General features: G+C 37.0%; 1 protein-coding gene across 1 annotated transcript in view; it reads left to right on the top strand.

Moving 5' to 3' along the window:
• The first annotated feature begins 9,513 nt into the window (after positions 1–9,513).
• Positions 9,514–26,053, top strand: part of LOC132152744 (cytoplasmic protein NCK2-like) — a 61,900-nt gene continuing 45,360 nt past the window's right edge. Inside the window, exon 1 of the mRNA XM_059561603.1 lies at positions 9,514–9,720. The gene's annotated coding sequence lies outside the window, so the exon portion shown is untranslated. The remainder of the gene's footprint in view (positions 9,721–26,053) is intronic.

The following is a 26,053-nucleotide window of genomic DNA, read 5'->3' as shown; positions in this document are numbered from 1 at the left end:
GCTGGGGCAGTATGCTCTCCTGATTAAATTACTCCACCTATGGGGGTGACTAATTGGAGCGGTAGGGTCTGGGCAGGCTTTTTCTATCAAGATGAGCTATAAATACAATAGAGGGACTCAGAAAGCACCAGCACACAAGATAAAGCCCCTGTGCATAAGTACACACACACACACACACACACACACACACACACACACACAAACACATTCCCTCTTACCTCTCCAGTCCAGTGTCCTTTTAAGGCCTCATTTAGTTTATATATATATATATATATATATATATATCGATCGATCGATCGATCGATCGATAGATAGATAGATAGATATTTTGTCTTTTTTTAAAATATATATTCCTGAAACATGCTTTGAAAAGAGAAATTGCTGATGATATTAAGACTTATTTTCAAAGAATATATCTTGAATTAAATGTATAAATGTATTTTCCTAGTCCACTGTCATTTTTTTTTTCTTGTTTAGCTTAAAAAGAAAAGGAAAAATATGTTTCTTGAGGATGTGGTTTATAACATAATGTGAAAATAAAAATCTTCATCTACTTCATTTTCATAGTAATAACTCTTGTCTTTATCATCTGCATCTTCTTCCCTCGCTTCACGTCTGCCCCTCAAGTGTTTGTGAGAGAGAAGCGAGCCAGAGCAAACAAACAACTCGGGGAATGTTTACAGACCTCCTCTCTTGTAGCAGGCATTTTTCGCAATTGTTACTGAAACAGTTTCCATCTGACAAAACACATTCTTGTGAGACTTTAGTTGCCTTTAGTTATGATTCTTTCATTCAGATTTAAAGAAGTCTGATTTGATTTATTCACATGGTTAAAGCCCATTTACAGACGGTATTTTACATACAATATGCTTCCAAATGGTCTCTCATGCAATAAATTTGTGATACTGACCATTTAAACTAATTTGTACACTAATGATTTTTGCTAACAATGAAGCACAAGATGCTCTCTGGGACATTCTCAAATCATATTAGGACATAATGGATCATGTGGCTTCAGCGCATGTGACATTAAAAAGAAGGGATATAAGAAATGCTGAAATCCATGTCAATTTTTAATTCAATGTATATTTTCAGTGTACAATCTGGAGGTATTCTATAAGGTTGTAAGTCTTTCAAGAAATCTCTCTCTCTGTGTCTCCTCTTATTTAATTATTACTATATACTTTGACCCTAAATCTTACTCTCAGTCCCTCTCCACTTCTCTGTCGCTTTAGGGGATAGTGTTGAGGATATTTTCCATGCGTCCTGATAACAGACCCTCGGTTTGGTCTCTGAGAATATTGTGGAGCTATTTTCTGCACCTTTCCATCTCTCACTCTTCACCTCTCTCCTTTTTCAACCACACACCACCAACTCTTTCCCCTGTCCCCTTTATCTTTCTTTCTCAGTTATGGAGTGATCCTGATCCATGCAACTTTGGACCTCTGCCAGATCTGCTACTGTAAACAATTTTCGAGATCTATACGTCTGTTTTATCAAACACTTTCTGTTGTGTTGATGTATTAGTAGCTGTGATATTGAACACTGATAAAATCAGTTGGGGATTCCCTCTGTTGTAGACAGAAAGTGATTATGGATGATATTCAATAGGATGCAGGTGTGGAGTTTGGGAAGTCATCTCATCATCACAGCAACAGATGGACTAGTGACGGCAAACACCAAACACATCTGTCATCTTCAAGCTTAAGCTATTAACCAGCCATCCAGCTTGTGTTTCATATGCAGTCTGGATATATTCCAAGCCATCAATCTTCAACATTTGCTTTTTAGATGACTAGATGTGTGTTGCGAACATACTAGAATCGAGACTCAAAACTACATCAGATGCATTTAGATGATGGATTAAACTGGAGAATGCATATAAGGGTGATCTGAAATGAATGTAGTTGTTAAATACATAGTTAAATGTTATTATTATTATGTCATTACAAACCCATATCCCTTGTTAAAAAGAAGTGTGCTTAATTGTATTGAATATGCACTTGCAATGTACTTCAAAAATCTTTTTTACAAACCTGTGCTTGCAGAAAATATATTATTAATGAAATAAAAGGCCAGAGCATGCTTTCCATACATTATGTTTCTTAACACACTTAAGTACAACTTTAAGCGTGTTTTGTAATAATGTCAAAATAATGTTTTACTTTAAAGTACATTTTAAATCTTGTGTGTGTGTGTGTGTGTGTGTGTGTGTGTGTGTGTGTGTGTGTGTGTGTGTGTGTGTGTGTGTGTGTGTGTGTGTGTGTGTGTGTGCATGTGTGCGTGTGTGCTTTAAAGAATGCTGGCGTGCTGACTTCATTATCATTTTAACTTTTGTTATTCAATGTTAAATTTGAAACATTAAAACATTTATTGATATCATGTTATGAGCAGATTTTATAGAAAATTTCCAAATTCACATGAAGTGAATCTTATTTGGCATTCTGGAGTGGAGCTTAGCAAATCAGTCAAAATTAGAGAAATAATTTTAAGGAAGGGTGCCATCTGTGGAAAGACTCTGTAAGGTAACCAAATCACACTGAACTGTTTGGAAGAGCAGGAAATTTAAGTCAGATGTTTGTCCTTAATACGAGTTGTCTCATAGACTCAGTGGGAGAGTGAGTCCTGTGTTTGTCTGATCTAATTTATTTTCCCTTTACCCTTTCGTTTTCTTCCCAGCATGCTAATATCTCCTTCAAAGAAAAAGGAGTATTTTAACCACAAATCATGTTTTATCCTAAAGAAACAATGGTACAAAAACACTACCACCTTGTTCTTGCAGATCTGAGACTTTAGCAGGTTGCTTTTATAAAATAGTTTTTTCCTGGATATCACCTTTTATATGAGATGGCTAAAAAGATCCTGAGAAAGTAAAATGTGCATGTTAACACTTTTTTACAGTGTTCTCACAGTTCAATCCGCAAAGAATGTATAGCCTTTGAGACTGTACCAAGTACAGATGGCTTCTAGGAAAACCATACTGGATTGTTGTTTCTATTCTTAATCATCTCAACCAAAGACTTTCCGACCTCATCCATAAATCTAGAATACCCGAGCCACTGAATCAACAGGTCATGCTGTAATAACGTCACTTTCCATTAGGCAAACCCCTTCTTCATTTCAGTCCTAACAAACACATTTTCATATAAACCCCCTCTGCATAACAAGAGATCAATAACTCTTTCAAATGAGTCTCCTTCAGTCCGGGCAACACTCATCTCCCAATCTTGCCTCCAGCTCTGATTCTATGAGTCTATTTATAGCATCTCATTCCAGGACAGGGTTAAGAGAGGCTTACCAGCCTGAAGGTAACATTACAAAAGACTGCTCCTCTCCTCAGTGTGCCAGCACAAACAAACTTAAGAGAGCAAAATTGAGCAAGTTAGACAGCTACACATACTGAGAGTTTAGCTTGAAGCTGTTGCTCATTGGAATTTCAAACACGGTAGTCTTGTATTGAAGCATATCCTTTGTCAATCAATATGCAAGAATAATATAAGCATGGCTGTGTGGTGTAAATGTGGACAGGCCTACATTAATGACTATGAAGCAACAAAAAAGTTACAAAAAGGTGCAATGAGGGTATTTTGTGAAATGAATCAGTTGAGTGAATGATTCTCAATCAGAAGGATGCATCCTACTAAGGCTGTATACATGTATCTCGGCTGCCAAGTCGACGGATGTCTCAATTTAAAGATTCTTTGGTGATTGAACTGAATTATGCTGCAGTCAATGTAGCTCTAATCTGTGTGGGTTTCAAACGATCATTGATTTCCTAAGTTTGTCAAATGCAGGTGACTTTTCGTGACCATGCAGGAGCCCATGTTTCTTCATTGGACATAGAGCCAAAACGGTAAAATCTAGAGTCTCTTGGCTATGCATTGTGCCGAGGCCTCTAAAGCCTTGTGGGTATTTGCTGAATGGTTGTGCTGCCTGGTATCCTAGCAGAGATGGTTATTTTAGGGAGTGGGCTATAGGAGAAACTGCGTTCACTCCAGGCTCTCCGTAGTTCACATCACCCATGGAAACATCCAGGATGTTTTTGTGTCAAATGAGCAATGACCCTGAGGTTATTTTAAGATTTAGCCATAAAAGTAAGGCATAAATTAGTAAAAAATGGCCAGTTAGCATAATGTCTTAGAAGGCTTCATATTTATGCAATAGACAGAACTGCAGCTTACTAAGTTTTGAAACTGAGCTGTCTTCTTTCTTTGTCTCACCGGAGAGATTTGATCTTCTTTATTAATAGTGCAGGGGGTTAGTCTGTCTGTCTAGTGTTTATCTAGCAAATATAGTACTGATGAGGTGGAGGCAGCTGGGACTGAGCACTTAAACACAAAGGCACTTGGACCACAGACACGGATCCCCTCAAAATCCTGCACTGATTAGTGACTGAGAATGGCAGGAGGCAAAGCCCACTGCTGCAGATTTCAGAAGGGTTCATTGCTCTGCTGTTCCTGTCAAGCTCACCCTCCAGCTCTGTCACTAAAACACAGCGGCTGCTGGTCAGCATTCAGAACGGCTGACTTTGTAGAACAAGAATGCATATAATTGTTTATAATTTTTGCTGATGCAATGATTTTTCAAGTTATTAACTCTTACTTATGACATCACAGAGATGACTGTGAATATAAATTTAAGAAGCTGCCTTTGCCAAATACTGTTTAGAATAGTGATAATACTTTTGATTTTACTGAATTGGAGTATTACTACTACTACTACGACTATTAATTTGTAAAAAAAAAAACTGTTAGAGAAGACTGCAAATATAAATTCAAGAAGCTGTCAAAATACCCAGAATGCTGATAAAACATTAATGGCTCCTGATGATTATTATTTTCATTATTGATATATATATATATATATATATATATATATTCAATATTTTAATGATGACTAAAAAATGTTTAAGAAGCTGTTTTTCGCAAATTACTTTATTTACAATGCTGATAAAACACTGAGTTTATTATTGGCACTTGATTATTATTATTATTATTATCATTAATAATACTACTACTAATAATAATACATTTTAAAAACTAATAATTTAATCTCATTTCCATAATTCTTCATTAGAGACTCAGCATTCCAGTTTACATTTTTGGAGTTACTCTGAAATAAGCTCTAATTCTGGAGACGTATTTTTGCAGACATAATTACCCTTTGTCATCATCTTGACTTATGTTTTGGAGACGCATCATCCATCATATCATCAGCAGCACCGGCACAAATATCATCATCATAATTACTGTTACACAATATGAAGCCATTTTCTCTAAACACAACCCACAGGGAGTATCTAAAGCACCTAGATTCTCTGCATACTCAGACAAACCTCAAAGGAATAATGAAAATCTTTTTATTTTCATTATATATTATGTGACACACACACAAAAAAAAGACTTTCAATAACAAATATACAAAAATTGCATTGTGTGTGTTTATTTGAATAGGAAGCTTCACAGTAAACGTGTATGTTTGGACCTTAAGATGCTACGCTTTAAGATTTAGATTGACTATATGATCTCATATTTCAGTCTCACAGAAGTTAAATGATAACAGATGGGGATTACCATATTTTTCTAGATCTGCTCTCGCTATTTTAATTACTTTATTCAATGGATACTGAATATTAACACCTTTTTTTCATTTTACAGAACAACAATACCCTTTGTTTAATTTACAATAAAAATAAAATTAAAAAAGCTATTTTTTACAGTGCAGAAAGATTATATAGGCTATTCGGAACATTTTTCCTCATAAACTAAGCATAAAGCTATATTATCATAATACTTAAAAGCATGCTATTTTGGAAGCCTCTCACGTCCATTCAATTTAATCCAGCATTAATTCATTTTAATATTATAGCTGAATGTTTTATATTACTTCACTTTTAAGTTACAAAAATACTGTTTTTAAACAGGTTGTATAATTAACTTATTTTTTTAATTACTTTACTTAGATGCTCAGCTGGCTTGAAACAATAGTTCACTATTTTAATTTGATGACAGTCTTAACAAAGTGACTGCCATGGAGACAGACATTCACTTCACTTCTCTGTGTCTGGGTTTTGTTGAACAACCCCATTCACTGTCTCCCAGGGTGCGAAGAGTCATGCCCCCTTTCCCCATAAATGCAGCACACTTCCATATCAAAACAAAAAGCAACAGGTGGATCACAGCAGCAGAGAAATCCCGTCAGTTGACTGGTAGGATATGAATGTGGTGTCTTAAGAAATATGTCACACCGTCCTGCCAGTCCTTAGAGACAATGTAGAGAGAAATCAGGTACATGAGTCATGAATCGAGTTCTGGTGATCAAACAATAACAATATGCTGTTTTTTATGATACCATGTGATTCTCTTTTAGCCTTTTAGCGTATAATTAAGGCATTCAAAGAGGTATGTTTATTCAGTTATTTTTAAATGAAGAATAGACATGGGCTCAGGTCTATCAGGAAAAAGAAACTTTGGGATCAATCAGAGTTTTCGACAAAACTTATATCTTATAATTATCAGAATTTGCCACAGTCAGTGACTTTACTGTTTAAGTGTTTTTTGATGGGATGGACATGGAAAGTACATTTTATATATATTTATTAATCAATAATTTTTTAGACCGTGATGCTTCTCCAGAATTAGAAACATTTGCCATTTTGGAATTTAATTTTTAGTCTTTAATTCTTCATCAATTATGTTATAAAATACGTTGGTAATATGGCTTTGTCCAAACTGGATAGGAACACTGTCTTTATCAATGATAACAGTCCAAATAGCCATGGCTATTTCTTTCTTCTTTTTTCTTTTTTCAGTCCAGTCTTTTTTATGACACTACAGCACAGTTTATCCAAATCCCACAAAACAATATACACAGACACACAAGATAAAGTACCTATAAGTTATGCAAAGCAAATAAAATGAACCATATATTTGCCCCTCCAAAGCACAAATGTGTAAATAAGATTAAACGTTGCAAATCAGTGTCTGTGGTCAGAACTCAAAGCTCCCTCTGTTGGTGCAAATGCACACTGTAATACTATTATCAATCACGTGGGGGCGCTAAAGCGTCATAAAATACCGCCTATGGTTTGTCAATAGATATTATTACATCGATACTTTTCAAAAAGTTGTATCGTATTATTTTCTGACTCATATAACTAAATGAAAGATATATACATCAACAGCCTGATATCATATTTAGTCTTATTCTCCCACTTAATGTTGGGCTCCAATCTCTCCTCCAATATTTTCCTCAATTTCCATAATCCTCTGCTGCCTGCCAGCAGCGATTATCAATGCACTCCGAGTCCATGACTAATAATTCAAAATTCATCTTAAACTATTATTCGTGACTGCGTTTAATGGGTCTTAATTGTGAGAAATGCTTTCTTTCCAAATCCACAAACGATCCCATAAATCAGTTAACTTTGTCACTTGAACTACTTTGCTTCTGTGTACAGCCCAACAATTCATCACAGATAGAAAACACTGCATAACTGACCTCAATTACTTTGTTGTCTTCCCATTAGAGGAACGACAACATCCAAACTACTTCTATTATTGAAATTGATTTTCAATTTGAGGTCGAGTCGTTGTCATTTTTTGTTAGAAAACTGTGGTGAAACTGTCAAAGTATTATTAATATGGCCATATACTATAATATATATATATATATATATATATATATATATATATATATATATATATATATATATATATATATATATATATATATATATTGATGTTGTGTAAACAACATCAACATGAGAAATGGCCGGGGTCCCAATCACATATACTATATATAAAAAGGATAATTGATGGCAGAAATTGTTACTGTATTCAGATCTGAGCTCGTGCAGGCACAATGAATCATGCAAGTCATGTGTGTGTGGTATGACAGGGCCTTTGTTTTCTTGTTTCTTAGCAGTTTCTCTGGAAGTCTCAAGGAGTTATTATATCCATCTTGCCATCAGTGTTCTAAGGCTCAGCCATGTTTGCTGAAACTGCATATATAGTTACCTGTTTATGCAGGCTAGTTTAATAAATGTGACGTGCAAGGCTGTTGTAGCTGTGCTCTGCTGATGAAGCAGGGTAATATTCATAGAGCCTGCTGAATACTGCACACTATGCACTGTACACTATTTATTTTTTTAAATAGTAAGTGAAACAGTAGATATTATGGAACAATAGTTGTTTCCAACAGGCATTGCCACATGGCTTCAAATGACTTGTAAAACTTTATGTAATAGTTTGCATAAATTGAACTTTTAGTGTAATAATTATTTCTGTTTCATTAATCAGGTCTTGTTGAGTCCATTTTTTGCCATAGACTATTGTCTAAATCAATTATCTGAAATATTGTGAAATACCAGGTGAAATCATAATGTGCCAGGCACAAATCCATGATTGGAACGGGCAATTATTCATGTTTTCAGTCTGTAACATGTAGAGGATCACAATGTACTCCATAGATAATTATTCAGATGAAAGCACTCTTGGTCATTGCATTGCAGGCACTTATTGAGCCAATAAACTATTGTTCTCAAGCCTGAGAGAAACCTTCTTCAGAATCCAATAAATATGTGTGGGTTTTTCTCCCCCATTTAACCATACAGATCTCATCTGTGAATCAGACTTACTCATTCTTTCGTGTGACAATGACGGGATGACACTTCACTACAGTGTAGACTAGACTTCCCGTCAGGTTTTGGCAGCAGACGCGATAGTTCCAGAATAAACATGTTCAGTGCGATGATACATTACTGAAAACATTTACAGCTTTCACTAAAAGCTTGAAGGAAAACAGAAGCAGGATATGGCCTGTCAGTGTCACCACATGACCCTATTTTGAGTCAAAAAGGATTTTATAAGCCTGTGTGACATCCAGACTATCATTTGATCTTTGTTTTGGTAGAGTAAGCTGCAAAGGTTATACTGTGGTAAAAATTGTTATAATATGTACTACAATATATATGACATTTCTACTTTGCTTAGACTGCAAAAATATATTTTACATAATATATAGTCTTGCTGCATACATACTCAAGTATCGTTTAATAAAAATATTTTTTATTAATTAAAAACATTAAATACAATTGAAACTTTAATTAAATAGGCTACTTTTTAAATTCTTAAAAAAAAAATCAAAATCATACAATAAAAAAAATTTGAATTATCTAATTCACAATCATAAAACATGCAGCAGTGCTATATTTTTGTAAAATATTTTGCATTATATATTTGGCCAATAGTTTATTTTTGTAGTGAAGATAACGTAAGTCATGACACCACATGATCTAAACCTTCAACTGTATTATTCATATTTTTTTATTTAACTATAAAATACTATTACTTATTGGACGAGTGCAAGAATTAATTTCCACACGTTTCTAAACTTCACCATACTTTATTATTAGTATATTATACACTATAAAAAGTACAAAGCGTTTCAATATTTGAGCAGCCTCACGATCCAACACCATTATCGCGCGCGCCTCCCTCCTCGCTCGCGCCGCTCCATGGCAGCGGTGACGTCACGCGTGCATTGACTCGCCGCTGAGAGCGAGAGGTTGAACGAGAGAGCAGCAGCCCGGGCCCACGGACAAAAACTCACCGAAAAGGATTTACATTCGCTACGTGTCGTCCAACAAATACCCAAGTCTGCAAAGAGAGAGTGTTTTTCTGCTTTCCTAAAGCCCGGTCTGTCAGAAGTTACAGCAAGGTAAGAAGAACAACAGAGTAAAATGTCAACTAGAGTAAAAAAAGCCTTGCTTAAAGTTGCCTTGGTGTGCTTTCCAGGCAAAAACTGTGATCACTGTCGCGTCTATATGAATTTTGCTTCTGTATCGAAAGGATCTGTGTATATGGTGCAATTCAAAATGAGAAATAAACCGGGGCACTTTGAGTGATTGTCTCTCTCGCGCTCGGCTTTTGTCTTTAGCAGTTCTGTTGCCACAATAGAGATCACAGCCGCCTCCTTAAGTTGCTGGATTTGACACATATTCGTGCAACAGTGAGGATCATTTGTTGATCGATATAGTTTAAAATCCGCTCCTGGTTTGTTTTTGTTTTTGTTTTAAGGCATCATATTGTAGAACGAATGAAATGATGGCTGCTGAGAATGTCCATTGTCATTCACTACATGTTTGTGTGCAAGCGCAGTGCATTCATTCCGCACTGTACAACCACCGCTTTCCCTCATATATAGCCTATCTAGTGCCTTGAGGATTAATTATATGTGCGTTGCTTAAATATAAATGCTATTCACTGTGGTGAGAGTGTTATGAGTGAATGAGCTCGGCTAGAAGTGCACATTAGTCGTGGCCAAATGTTTTGAGAATTACATAAATATTAGTTTTCAAAAAGTTTGCTGCTAAACTGCTTTTAGATCTTTGTTTCAGTTGTTTCTGTGATGTACTGAAATATAATTACAAGCACTTAATACGTTTCAAAGGCTTTTATCGACAATTACATGACATTTATGCAAAGAGTCAGTTTTTGCAGTGTTGGCCCTTCTTTTTCAGGACCTCTGCAATTCGACTGGGCATGCTCTCAATCAACTTCTGGGCCAAATCCTGACTGATAGCAACCAATTCTTTCATAATCACTTCTTGGAGTTTGTCAGAATTAGTGGGTTTTTGTTTGTCCACCCGCCTCTTGAGGATTGACCACAAGTTCTCAATGGGATTAAGATCTGGGGAGTTTCCAGGCCATGGACCCAAAATTTCAACATTCTGGTCCCCGAGCCACTTAGTTATCACTTTTGCCTTATGGCACTGTGCTCCATCGTGCTGGAAAATGCATTGTTCTTCACCAAACTGTTGTTGGATTGTTGGAAGAAGTTGCTGTTGGAGGGTGTTTTGGTACCATTCTTTATTCATGGCTGTGTTTTTGGGCAGAATTGTGAGTAAGCCCACTCCCTTGGATGAGAAGCAACCCCACACATGAATGGTGTCAGGATGCTTTACTGTTGGCATGACACAGGACTGATGGTAGCGCTCACCTTTTCTTCTCCAGACAAGCCTTTTTCCAGATGCCCCAAACACTCGGAAAGGGGCTTCATCTGAGAATATGACTTTGCCCCAGTCCTCAGCAGTCCATTCACTAAACTTTCTGCAGAAGATCAATCTGTCCCTGATGTTTTTTTTTGGAGAGAAGTGGCTTCTTTGCTGCCCTTCTTGACACCAGGCCATCTTCCAAAAGTCTTGGCCTCACTGTGCGTGCAGATGCGCTCACACCTTCCTGCTGCCATTCCTGAGCAAGCTCTGCACTGGTGGCACTCCGATCCCGCAGCTGAATCCTCTTTAGGAGACGATCCTGGCACTTGCTGGACTTTCTTGGATGCCCTAAAGCCTTCTTTACAAGAATTGAACCTCTTTCCTTGAAGTTCTTGATGATCCTATAAATTGTTGATTTAGGTGCAATCTTAGTAGCCACAATATCCTTGCCTGTGAAGCCATTTTTATGCAACGCAATGATGGCTGCACGCGTTTCTTTGCAGGTCACCATGGTTAACAATGGAAGAACAATGATTTCAAGCATCACCCTCCTTTTAACATGTCAAGTCTGCCATTCTAACCCAATCAGCCTGACATAATGATCTCCAGCCTTGTGCTCGTCAACATTCTCACCTGAGTTAACAAGACGATTACTGAAATGATCTCAGCAAGTCCTTTAATGACAGCAATGAAATGCAGTGGAAAGGTTTTTTTGGGGTTATTCTCAAAACTTTTGGCCACGACTGTACTTCACTAGAAGTGAATGAAACCTGACCCTCGTGTTGTGTTTTAAAGGCTCAAACATACTTCCATTTACTTTTTTTTAGTCTTATGAGACCTGTAAACAAAATGTAAACTTACTGACACACTTTACACATCCTCAATGAAAAGAAATTTACATTATTTCTGTTTTGGGTCTCAGAAATCCCTGCTTGAGGTAAATTGGAATACAGTATAACAATGTCAGTCTTGTTGGTTCTATTGCATTTTGAATGCTTGTTTTTCACTGGACTCAGAAGAATGTGGAATTAAAGTTCAATAATGTCTGACTTTTGGTTACATATGAGGATCCTTAGTTATAGGAAAGTACGCATAGACAGACTCATCAGAACATGAAGATATTAAAATGATGGCACTTGAAACTGCTAAATACAGTAAAAGATCTTTCCCAGAGAAAGGTTTAGTGCATTTAATACATTAAATGTCTGTATTAAGTCTGGTTGCTGGAGTTATTTTAAAACGGTTCTTTCGCGCCCAAAATAAACAGTGGCACATCTTGTGATTTTACAGTTGTTGTGGTTTTTCTGCATTTATGGTCAGGTTCTTGATACTGTTCCTTTCCATCTCCCTTTCACAGACTCTTGGTACTTGCATACCTCCAAGCATTGTGATTAATTGAATTTTACACCAGCCAGGATTTCGCCCGCTCGGCTCAAAAACTGGGCTACTTTGAAGTAGGAGTCAGCGATCTCTCTCTCTGCCCGTTAGAAGCAGAGCGCGCAGAATGCAAGTGCATGCACGGTAATAATTGCAGACTTGACACACTCATATTTAATATATTTCAAATCAGCAACAAAATCGGAGGTGAACTGTCACATGAACGTTTTCTATTTGAGCCATTTGAATAACGAGAGGAATAACATGGATAACTTTTTTTGTCTGAGGATTATAATGCATCACAGGCATTCAGGTACAAGGACGAGAGACTACGGCTCCTTAAATTAAGATATAGGTTTTTTTTTCGCAACATGTTTATTGACTTGTAATAGCAATTTAAAGTGGAATATGTGACAATCGGGTCCAGTCGGGTCTGTGTCTTCACGATGGGTTCGGGTCCAGCTTTCAAATAATATATGGGTCCGGGCCGGGTCCAGGTAGGCATTTCTCGGATCTACACGGGTCCGGGTTCTCTGCAGTGTTCTCTGCAGTGATTGACTTATATAGTAGGAAAAAAATACTATGGAAGTCAATGGCTTCCAGCAACTGTTTGGTTGCCATCATTGTTCAAAATATCAAATCAAATTCCTGTAGTTTTGGGAAATTAGAGGGCGAGTAAATTACAGCCTTTTTTTTTTTGGGTGTACTATCTTTTTAAGCTTGCTTTTCCATCTCATATTTCTGAACAGCTATAAAAGATTTTGACATTAATTACTTATAAAGTAACTTTCCTATTTAAATTTGAACACAACACTGCTATCACAGTGTGCTCCTCCTTTTGTTCCAGTGGCATTAGAAGGGAATCTGAATAGTCATTTAGTCCTGAAATATTCCTGGAATAGTTCAAAATGTCCAGAGTGCTCTTGTTACTGATCTCATTTACAAATGTGCTGTTTTCTGGACCGAGCCTCTGGAATGTGCTGCACACGCTACTCTCTCATTACCAGCCACCAGTCCCCAAACAAAAGACTGTTCAGTCAAACCGTTCTTCTCCATTTGAGCCATTTTGCCATTTCTAGCACATGGCCATAACTTCTTCGAATTATGGAGTCTCATTTATCATTTCTGCTGTTTTTTTGCATGTTATTGAGTTACAGTCTGTAAAGGCAAGAGATCAAAATCTATTAGTGCTGTCAGCCCTCGTTCAGAAATGTCGTACGTGGTGATTTACAAATAAATCTGTCAATTAGAGACATGTTTGGTTTTGCAGTTCCAGACATGATTTGTTTGAAATTATAGTTTATGTTTGTTGGTAATTGCGTCCAGCCTAGAAATCTTGCAAGGCAAGTGTTTTGTGCGTCTCTCAGCTGGTTTATGCCAACAGCTCCGCGACTGGCTCCCTCAGAACTTTGACCTAAATGTACTTTAACTTTTCTATTAAAGTTATATGGATTATAGTGTTTATGGATTTGGCAAGGTCATGCAAGTATTCGGCGTAGCCGCAGATAGTTTGCAGTTTAGTATTTTGTAAATGTATTGAGTTATCACGTACTGGTGGTTAAGGCTTCCTGATTTCCCTCGCTGGGTGGATGTCCCCTAAATGTTGTCAGTTTGTGTAGCAGATCACGGTGCACACATTTTTGTGAAATTATTCTATTTTTATCTCTATCTAGAGCTGGAAAATGCATCTGCATGGTATGAACAAAAATCCCACGTGTCATCGTCCCATAAATTTAGATTGTGGAAATCATGTGGGGAGAGAAAGGCTCACATCTGCAACATCACGTCACAGTGGAGTTTGTGGCTTGGAACTGGAAATAGCTTTTTTTTTTTTTTTTACACGCTGTCCTACAGCAAATTTTTATCTTTCCCAAAAATAAGAGAGAGAGAGAGAGAGAGAAGGCCCAGATTGCTGCCCTGGAGACAGACGCCCCGTCTAATAGAGCACACAGATGAGGGTTAAAGGTCAGGATGGAGTTTTGTTATTTTTACCATAATCATTTTGTAATCTGGAGCAGCCATTATGCATGCAGCTGATTTAGCAGTGATGGAATGGAGTTGGTCGATGTGCCTCTGGTGAGAAGGAGGATTTATTCTGCACTGCACACAGCACTCCTGAAATGTGATATTCCTCTGGTTGGAAAAGATTGAACGGCCAAGCATAAATTTTATTTTTATTTTTTTGTCACTTTAGCACTGTTTTTTTTTATAGGTCATTATGTGGAGACTAAAGAGATTTGACTGAAAGTGATCATGGAGCATTATTCCAGAGACTCTCCCTCATGGAATATTCAGTGCCTGCAAAGCCACTATGAAAGATGACAGTGTATGAAGATCTCATCAAAGCACGATTTCAACTCCGTGCAACAGAAGAAGATCACTATTTTAAGTGATGATGATTCTATATCAGGTTTTATGATGTAAATGGTAAAAAAAAATGGAAAAATTTTAGAAACATGGTCAACCTCTAAATATAATAAATATAAAATTGTATCATAACAAATTCATACGAATTAGACTTATATTGTTCACAGGATAAAATTATTATGAACTGAACTGAGATTGTATTAGATTTTTAGAGCATTTAGACTGTGGTTGGTGGCTTGAAGGTGGGACAATATTATTATGACAAGATTTTAAATATGGCAAAATTACTCATCGTCATGCTTTTTTTTTCTCTCTCTTGCACAAAAGCCTCCTTTAGCTTTGTTTTCCATGCAGACTTTCTTTGTGTGGGTGTCATCTGTTGTGAAAGGGCAATTTATTTAACGAGAGCATTGTTTTGTTAATTGTGTTTTCATTAAGGGAACAAGGTTTGCTGACCATGGGGAATGTTCTCATGAGTAACTATTAGCAGTTAAGGAGATTTTTTACTGAGGAGCTCTACAGCATGTGAAAACTCACTGGGAAATTGAACTTGACTTTGTACCTTGGCTGAACCTTTTTCTTTCAAAAGCTTTCTAGGGACCATCACAGACTTCTGTAGTTGCATAGAACATCTTTCTCTGTCTGGCTTTGTTTTGTCTTTGCTGGATTGCAGTCCTGGCTGTTTCTTCCATCCATTCTCTGTCTGATCACTGTTTTTAGTGTCAGACCTCCTCTGGCCAGAACTATGACTTGCCAGCATAAACTTTGGTTTGTATTGGAGTTTATTGTAGCCCCCCCACCACGCTTAGACACGAAGACACTATATGACTGACTTATAAGATGGCAAGCAACATTTTTGTGTTTATGTTTAATTTATTAATTTGATTGCTTTTTTCATGACACTACAACCTGACTAACCTTGCTGATAAGACTTAAAGACCTTGAGACAAAGTCATGAGGATCAACGGTGGTCTTCTCCATACCCTTTTCTGTATTATATAAATATTATAAAAATATAATTACGTAACATTTGTTTGTTGGTTGCTCCAAATTACTTTAATTTGGCAGATAAAAGTTTTCAAATATTAATAATTACTTAACAAATTTTTTGTAATTGTTTTTGTTTTGATAAATAATGATATTATTTTATTGATATTAAATAAAATATTATGACATACTACTTTATAAGGCGTTTCAAAAATTTTTTTTGAAAATGTTTTTATTATGATATCAGAGCAGTTAGCCTGACACATTTGACTTTAAGATCCAAAAATATAATCAAAATGAAATTTAGAAATTTTTCAAAATGAAATAAATCTGTATAACATCAAATTTTTTTAAGGTCATTTCATATAAAAAAAAAGAATAAAAAAAAATAATTATCACAGTATTGACATTCTTTTGTTTTCTGGCAGACTGATAAAACATTTTACACCCTGGCTTGCGGAAGTTCTAGTGCAGTCCAATCTGATTGGAACCTGCGATCTTTGGAAGTGCTTTCCAGTGTTCTGAGCAATATGCGTCAGGCGGCAAGTGAAGCGAATCTGTGACCATGCCGACTGAGACGAACTCTTCTCTATTGGTTCTGTCTATAACCTCTATCATGTCACTCCATCAGCTGGTCCAGCAAGATGATTGTGTTTTCTCATACTATATCAGTCCTAATCTTCCTTATGAAGGTTCTGTCATATCTCTGTGTACTAGGCCTGTGCTCTTTCTTCTGCATGCACACCCAGTCCTGAAGGTACATAGACGCATCACTTCTGCTTGGGAAGGACATAATCAGACACAACATATTTAGCCTTATTATTTAACACCGTATTGCCATTTACACTGAAATGATCATTGATTCATTTTCCAGTCGTAAACACCCTGTGAAGGGCTTTTGAGCTGTAATTAAGGGTTGTCTGCTCTTAATGGCATTGCTGGTTTTGAATTTCCTCAGTGAAATGGCCATTCTGGACTGGACATGGCAGTGCAGGACAGGACTGTGAAATCTAACACCACCTCTTAGTGCTTCATTGCAGCTCAGAGTGAGCAGCAGATTTGGGCCCTGATTGCCCCTCTCCCCTACTGATTCAAAGCCTTCTCCTGTCCTCCCCCTCGCTCACACAGGCCCGTGCTGAAGAGCAGAACGCAGCCTCTTTTATAGCTAGAAATCATGGGAATTTTAGTTTCTTTGTCTGTCTGAAGAGCATGGCTCTTGTGTAACTGATTTAAGACCTGCACAAAAATTAAAATTCAGTAATTTACTTACCCTCATGTCATCCCAAACCTGTATATCTTGTTTTTGTTCATACAATGAAAGTGAATGAGATTAAGGATGTGACTGTGGCAGATTTTTACCACCACGGTGGTAATGGAACAACAACTGCCGGTGGCGCGGTGTTGATAAAAAAAAAAATATATATATATTTTCAACGTAGGGGTGGGGCTAGGGTTGGCCACCCCACTCACCCCTGCTGCTTCTGTCACTTTTTCTCTTGACAAGACGTGAATTTATTCAGTCTCAGTACGACTGAGAACGGGAGAAGTTTCAGACACGCGCTCCACTTCACTTCAGCGCCGGGCGTGAGTAAAGCGAGCGCGGACGCGGTCCTGTGCTCACAGCTTGTGCTGTTCAGTTGCTTGCATAAAGGTGCCGGTGCACGCTGCACATATCCATTCATATAAAAACACAAAATAAACAATGTGCATGCTAGGGGTGTGCACAGATAGTCGAACATTCGAATATTCGTTCTGCTCTAATTATTCAATAAATAAAAATTATATTCAAATTTCGCAAAAAAAAAAAAAAAAAAGAAAAAGTTACCAATAAAACCTAATTTGGTCACTTTCTGTAATTCTCCACGGCATATTTGAAGATGTAGCCTATGCAAGCAAAAAATAATTCATGAATGAATAAGGGGCCGTTCACATATCGCGCCTAAAAATGCATGGAAAATGCTAGGCGCGCCGCTTTCTCCTTCTTTCCAAAGCGCTCGGGCAGAAGCGCTCTTGAGGCGTCTGCCGTTGCTAAGCAACAATGGTGCGCTCTCTCCACGAAGACGCAGAAATTTCAGCAAAGGATAAATGGATTTGCAGCACAAAAAAATCGCTTTCAGTAGCTCTGCTACTAAATTTATTTCAAAATGGCAATCCATATACAGCTATGATCAGCTGTTCCTTCATCTTGGCTGAGCTTTCAACGTTGTTACGGGAAAAGATAAAGCTGAATGTTTAGTTCTTGTCACATGACCTGCGTTGCCCTTGCGGCATTCTGAAAAGTTGAGATGTTTTTAACTCGATGCGGTGCGGATGCGCCTGGAAAAAACGGGCGCGTCGCACCGCATGCGCATCGCTTCCATTATGACTCCAGGTTTCATTATATTCCACTGCTCCAGGTCTGTGTGTGTGTGTGTGTGTGTGTGTGTGTGTGTGTGTGTGTGTGTGTGTGTGTGTACGCGTGCGCGTGCACACTTTGGATGGGTTAAATGCAGAGCACGAATTCTGAGTATGGGTCACCATACTTGGCTGAATGTCACGTCACTAGCTGCGCAAATCCACGTTCATTATCATTACATTTATTTGAATCGTTGTCACATTTCTTGTTAACATCTTTCATTTATTGCTGTCTCATTTGTATTTGTTCAGTGTGTAGAAAGCTTCACCAAACCTGACCAGCCAGGTGTTTGTGTTCACGGGAACTTGTGCAAACGTGCATGGTTGACATTAATGTGGATGGTTCCATATCGGCGATGTAGTATTTGGTTTCCCAACAAGGTCCATCGTCCAACACAAAATTAATTTGCTGAATGCATAAACTGTATTTTCCTGCGTTCGATCCTGCCAATCTAAAGGAAGCGCTGTATATGGTGTTTGAGGTAATTTGTGAATTACCATAGACTTAAACTAGTCTAAATAAAACAACTTGCAACTATTACTGTTATTACACTTATATAGAAAACTTCATATTATGTGTGTTATAGAGTGCGTGACGTCACATGCACTACCGTCGGTGGCAGTGGACTACTGCGTTGGCAACGGAACACCTGTCGCAGCCCTAAATGTGGTCCAAAAGTTTTAAGCTCCATTAAAGTAGCATTAAAGTGATACAAATTCAGCGATTTCATCCCATTCAGTCTTCTTGTATGATGAATAGAAGTGTTTATTCACTCTCAAATCAAATTAAAAATCCAAAATGCCAATGTGTCAGTAACATCATACCTCATTGGTTGTTGTGTGTCTTATGACTTAACATCAAGGTCCAATACATTTTGGTGTTATTGCTATGCTACTTTATTGGCATGGTTGTATTTCATTGGACCTGTCTCAATACCCGTATTTATGGCCTTGACCACTTGAGAATGCATGTATATGACCAGGAAGTAATTTTTCCAAGCCATCCCAGGTTGAAAAAATACCAAACCTCAGTGTTCTGAATCATCATTCTTCAAGATCTTGTTCAGAAACCCACATGCCCCAAAACTATTTTTCGATTATGTATGGACTAGTCAAAAGACATTTAGAAGTTTATTAAAATTTAAAATGTGTAATAACTTACATTTTTATGTGACTATAAGTGTGTCGCATTGGGTAAGCAGAAGCTCTGCAAGCAGTCACGTTCTTTACACCCACTTGAACATGTTCTGCCAAGAATACGTCTCAGACAAAAAGTAGACAAGTGGTGAAGTGCAGTAATCACAAGTGTTGGTATCAGGGCAGGCCCTTTGTAGTTGAGCACAAAAGAGACTAAAAAAAATATTCTAAATTTCTCTTTTTGTCTTGTGCTCTTAAGACAAAAGCATACAGGTTGACATGAGGGTGAGTAAATCATGACAGATTTTCAATTTTTGGCTAAACTATCCCTTTGACATTTCTATTAATGAGTTAATCAGCAGACAACTTCATTGTGTCAAGTGTTTTAGGAGCTAGAACATCGACAGATGTGTTGAAATGGTTGTGTTGACCATATGTTGGAGACAGTGTCGTTAATTGTCTTTAATTAACAGTGTCGTTAATTGTCTTTTAATAGGTAACCAGGGTATATCTGTGACTGCTTCGGTGCTCCACATCCCAAGGCCTGACCTCTCACAGTCAGCCTCTGAGATATAAAGGTCACGACCACAGATTTGTGCTGTCAACCACATAGAAGAAGAGACTGGAGATCGAGCTAGAGGGAGGTTGAGCGATACAAGGAGGTAGAAAGAGAGGAAGAACGCAAGTGTTCACATAAGAAATTCACACACAAAACAAAGATGTACCAGAGGGACGGAGCGTGAGAGGCAGGAAGTTGAGCTTTATGTGCTGTCACTGTCAAGTTTGATTCTGTTGATGCAGTAAGTGTTTGCTGCTTCGTTTTGTCAGAGGGTTTGTTTGGAGCGGTGCTGGTGGCTGTTGCTCCAGTTAATTTAATTAACTTGGTTTTCTGCTTGCTTGAATCCAATTGTGTAAAAGTGTTTGGCATCTCTAAATAAGCCATTGTGTTTTTCAGAGTGATGTTTCAGAGGTCCTTTTAACAATATTCAACAAACTTTATTTTAATTCCACTGAGAATGGCAGCACCTGAGCAATCTAATAATCCGATAACTGTTAAAAGAATTAAAATGTATACAAAAATTATTATAACGATTGCTTTTATATTATTAGCAATAGAAAGGCAAAAATTATAATACTTTCTCGTTTGCCTTCAGCAAATACGCATAATATATAAACATAAATTTAAACAAATCTTTGAATGGCTAATGAACATAAAATTTCACACACCTTGCAAACTTAGTCAAATTCAGAGATCTTGTCAAGTGCGCATGTGTGCAAATTGAATGCTTTATATATTAAATTAGTGATTTCAAATTATGCTGCACTCTATGCATTTGCCCACTGTCATATTCATGTCATTTTCACTGTGTTCTATATGTAAAATGAGTGTTACCTTGGCTTTATTTGAAAAAAATACAAACTTCCCAGAATACTGAGTGAACTTTTAGTTACAGTTTACTTAAATCATTAATTAAAATATAATAACTTTGACATCTAGTATAAATATGTTTATTGTACAAATTTATTTTTTAATCCATTTTCACATGATTTCCAATTTCTTAAATATTAATTAAAATAAATACAATTGCTTTATATCGCCCATTGGCCACCCTGCTTTCCAAGATATCGGCACCGGCTGTCAAAAACCAATATTGGTTGACCACTACTCTTTATATGTTTTGGTTTTTAAATGTTAGAAATTTTTACCAAACAGCCATTGTTGCCCAAGAGATTTTTTTTTTTTAACTTGATATACATGATATTTACTCATTTGTATACACCAATATTTACAGTACTACAGTTACTTGTGATCAATTTTGTGTCCTTGCTGAATAAACTATTAATAAAAAATAAAAAAACATATTACTGACCCCAGATTTTAAACGACGGAGTATGTTTTTGCTAAAATATTAGATCAAACTGATTTGTCTACATTAATAAAGTTTCTCAGCTCTATTCACATTTTTGCTTTATTATTTTATTATTTCTGTTTTAGAGGTTTATTATTTCTGTTTTAGCATTTTCATACTTCTGTAACTTATTAGAAAAGGATTGGGTGAAACTAGTCTATCCACACTAATGGTGAAATGCATTATTATTTTACAATATCAGTACATTGAATATATGATTAATATCTAATATCTTGCTCAGCCCTGGTCCCTATACAATTAAACACACTCTTGCATATTGAGAAAAACAATAGCAAACTTTCTGAGGATACCCAAATCCCTCCTCGAAAGCCAGAGTAAATGAATTTGATACCCTGGAGTCTTTCGTTATCTCCATTTTTCTCTGAGTTCAGAGAATGAATATACAGTAGAGAATGACCCAGCACAAGTTATCATTAACCTGTGTTTAAATCAAAAGTTATGTAATCCTACCTATTCTCCATCTCCGGACCTGTTACCTCTCTTAAAGGAACTTTGAACGTGGGTGAGGTTGTAATCGCTTCAGCAGTGCCGGAGTTTCCGTGCAATTTCTCCTCCAGTAAATTTCTCCTTCCTTTCAGAAGACAGAACAGCTTGAACTCTTACCCAGTTTCTTAGAAAACGTGACAGAGCCTGATAGACAATCCCATTATCACTTCTTTTATCTTAATTTAGTTTTAAATATAGTTATTTTTCTTGCCTCCTTTTCTCCCCTCTTTCCTTGTACCTCTTTGCCTTCTGAGATTATTAAATCCAATCCACATTCATGCCATAATCTGCGGGGTCAGACTCATGCTTGGAAACCGTGGGTACGCTTGACTGATTACACAGACACTATTGGCAGAGAGCTGAACTGGATGATGACATCACTGAATCATCAATGAACTGACTTTAGCTGGAAAAATGACTCTTTGTTATTGTCTTCTTGCATTATTGACAATCATCACCAGTTTGATGCTATACATGCTCCTTTGACACAATCAGTATTGTATGAGGCACTATAAAAATAAAGGTCACTTGACTTAAATTCACTGTGCTTTATAAACCTTAACATTGTGACCCAGCAGTAGAATTTAGGTTTTTAGGTTTTAATCTCAATAAAATAAACACAGAACACAAATTACATTGGTGAGAAAACAGTAGTTAAGAAAGCATGTGATTCTAATGATGTGGAAATGTTTGGAGCAGCTCTGCAGTTTAGCATTCCAGTCAAGTCACAATACATTTATTTATGCTATAGAACTTTATGCATTCAGTTGGTCGTTTTAAAATAAGCAGTTTTACACTGTAAAACACAGGCTTAGTGTCCTTTTCAATGCTAATTTTGTTTGAAATGACGTCGCACTGGTTTATTCTTCGATTTTGCTAGAAGTATATTGGGTCTTTAAAGATGGAACCTGGCAAATGTTGGAATTTTTTTTCCTCAGAAGCCCTGCTAAACGAGAATTAGTTTCCAGATTATTTGTAGTAATTCAGGCAGCTCTTGCAATTTTGGGTGCAGTATGCATCAGTTACTGGACTGCATGTGGTCCGTGAGTATGCCATCTTAGAATGTCTGGATATTGTGTGTCTGATCTGAGCTAAACTGTTAAGACTTTCCTTTGTCCGTGTCCCAGTGGTAGATCCCATCAGCCAATCACTCTCTCTAGTGTGTTCACTGGCCTTGCCCTGGTTGTGCTGCATTGTGAGTTGCATGTCAGCTGAGTGTGCAAAACACTTCTTCATTATTCATGAAAGGAAGAGAGTCCTACAGAGAAAGAGAATACACAGACACACACTTTCCCTCTCACAGCACTCTCTCATGGAAGCACATAAAGTTATTTGCTGATGAAGCTGTGGCTAGTGTTTGTTGGGCCGATGCCACTGGTGTGCTTGGGGCATTGCCTCTAAGCATGGGTCAGGGTAGTCAACTAGTCATCCAGTTAACTAAGAGGATAAATAGCCTGAAGAGACTTTAGACAGTTAGCATGGTATAAAACCCTCCCTGAAAAGCCATCAATGGACCACTTTTGTGACCGATACAAATAAATGATACAATTTCATTTAATAAAATTACTTTTTAAAAACAATTACATTATATTTTAGTAATATATTACAGTATTACAGTCTTGCTTTATATTTGTTCAAGTAAATGCAGTCTTGGCGAGCATAAAATACATCTTTCGGAAACAAGCCCAAACTTAAAATTGTAGTTTATTTTTAAATCTACACTAACATTTAATCAAGATATAAGGGCAGTATGTTATTAAATTTTACTTAATGTTACACCACAAGCCATTTTCACAGTAATTAATTTACTTTTTTTTTTTTTTTAGATGCTGTAGAGGTTTTTTAAAAACCGTATGAAAACAACATTAACACAAAGAATACATTTCTAAAAACTTGAGCCATTTGTTTGAAGTGAGATGCTTTCCTTGTCTTTATCATGGACACACTGTATGTTAGTGAACCGTGTAGTTTTACACAGCCGTAATTTCCTCACACTCTGGCCTGGCTTTCTGCCTCAAATGGAGAATCCAGCTTGTGTTGTTGTCAGTGGGAATTTTCCTTGATATTCAGTGAGGGGAAAAAGACATGCATCAGTGCTGTTTATAGATTTATGGTGAGAAGTTTTCCTGTGATGTTTTTAGATGTGTTTTCAGACAGCTCCACATTGCAGTTCTAGCCTTGGAGGTTAAACAGCACAGCATCAAACCTGGAACTGTTCAGCTGTGAATGTGAGTATGAGCAACAGCTTTGATTGATGTAACAGATTGGAAGCCGAGGGGTTAATCTCTGTGAACCTCTGTGCTGTAGGTATAAATGAGAATGGAAAAAATTAGTATGAATGACAGACAGACAAGGGACAGAAATGATAAAATTTTAACCATTTGGTCACTGTCTGGAGCCCTGCAGCCGTGTCCTCGCCACAGTGCAACAATGAAAAGAGATCCCTCTCAGACATGTTCTGAACATTATTTAATTGACACCGGTATTGTGGTATTTAAAAAATTCATATCATAAAAAAAAAAAATTGGTATGAACCGCTATACCGCCCAGCACTAATTTCTACACATGCTTACACATACACAGACACAAACTTAACAAAAGCTAAAAAAAAGTCAGTCACATGACTTCCTTACATTAGCATTGTGTTAAGGGAGTGGACAAGCACAGGTTCATCAGTGAAGCTTGTATGGCAGACATGCTGTCATTATTAAGCATTATAGTTAAAATGCCTTAGCTTTTGTGTTAGATTTTATGTGCTTACATAATGTAAATTACGTTACACTGTTTCTGAACTATTGATTTTATTTTTTTCAGACAGTCAACCTATACAAGTAACCCTGATAATGCATTATTCGCTCCATCAGAAGATATTGTTACAACATACACTCATACCATTGCATATTCTTTTAGCAGGTAATATTATTTTCAAGGCTCACACACACATTTTGGGCCCTATTTTAACGATCTGAAACGCAAGTATCAAGCGCAAAGCGCAAGTAACTTTGTGGGCGGGTCTTTGGCGCTGTTGCTATTATGCCGGCGGAATAAATGACTCTTGCGCCCGACGCAAGTTTCAAAGAGGCATGTCTGAAGAAGCTTCATTATTCAGAGGTGTGGTTTGGGCGTAACATGAAATAAACCAATCAGAGCTTCATATATCCTTCCCTTTAAGACGAGACGCGCATATTTCATAGCGGATCGATATTTTAACGGCGGATCTTCCAAGGCGCGCGCCAGGTGCGGTGCAGAGCTGAGGAGACAGATGTTCTCGTCTGGCCATAAAACACAGGTGACATTGTATGGGGATAGGAGAAACACAACCTAATAAGCTTTGGTTTAACAGGCATATAATAATTTTGTAAATGTGTAATCTAGATTAAAATGCCTATTTTTCAAAGAGTCCTGGCCGAGAATTGACAGCATTTACAGATTGAAACAACAGCAAATCAATGATTCTTCTTCGCGTGACAAAATAATATATTTAAAATGCCAATATATTATTCCATTCAAATGGAACTGCGTAGCCTACATAAATGCCATTTTTTTCCAATTCGGTTCTTGCAAGTGAAACGAGAGTAAAACAATTATCAGACCAGAGGGAATATTCACAAAACCATTTTTAAGACAACCTAAATAAAAAGGCAACAATCCCAGAATAGTTTTTATAAATATTTCGATAAAAAATAAATTTTCCTTCTAAAATACAAAAATGACCAGGATAAATTATTATACAATTTATAATTAAGAGTTAAAGGCTTACAATCGGATTTAAATCTTAAAGCATCCAGAGAAGAAAGAAGTAGATAGGAATCTAATTCATACACCACATAACTGTATATAAGTAAAGGCAAGACATAGTAGAAACTTCTCTTTCTTACATTTCATGTTTCTAAAATAAAACCCAAGCTTTATTTCATTTTTTTTCTTTAAATGAGTTATGTGAGACTCAAAAGATAATTTATCATCGATAATGATGCCAAGATAATTAAATTATTTTACTAACTAAATCACATTGCCTTGTGAAGTCTGGAGAGGAATGCACGCACACACGCTACACTACGGCCATTGCGCGCTTAAAATAGCATCTGATAACATGCGCATTGCGCCATTGACTTTAGACCAGGTTTTTTTTGGTTAGTTGCGCAAACGTTTTATTGAACTGCAAGATAGCATCAGGGACTATTTGCGCCGGATCACGCCTTCTTTTTTGCGCCGACCCGCCCAGGGAGCGCAAGTTCAATCTGTAGTTTGACAACGTGCGTCTGTGGAGGGAAAAGTCTGCTTTGCGCCGGTGCAAAATAGGAATGATACTTGCGTCAGTGTACAAAGTCAATTGCGCTGGGTGCAAGATAGGGCCCTTTGTGTTTGTTGAGTGTTG

The sequence above is a fragment of the Carassius carassius genome, chromosome 11 (assembly GCF_963082965.1).
Source record: "Carassius carassius chromosome 11, fCarCar2.1, whole genome shotgun sequence".
Classification (NCBI taxonomy): Eukaryota; Metazoa; Chordata; class Actinopteri; order Cypriniformes; family Cyprinidae; genus Carassius; species Carassius carassius.
This window is presented reverse-complemented; position numbering and strand designations above follow the sequence as displayed.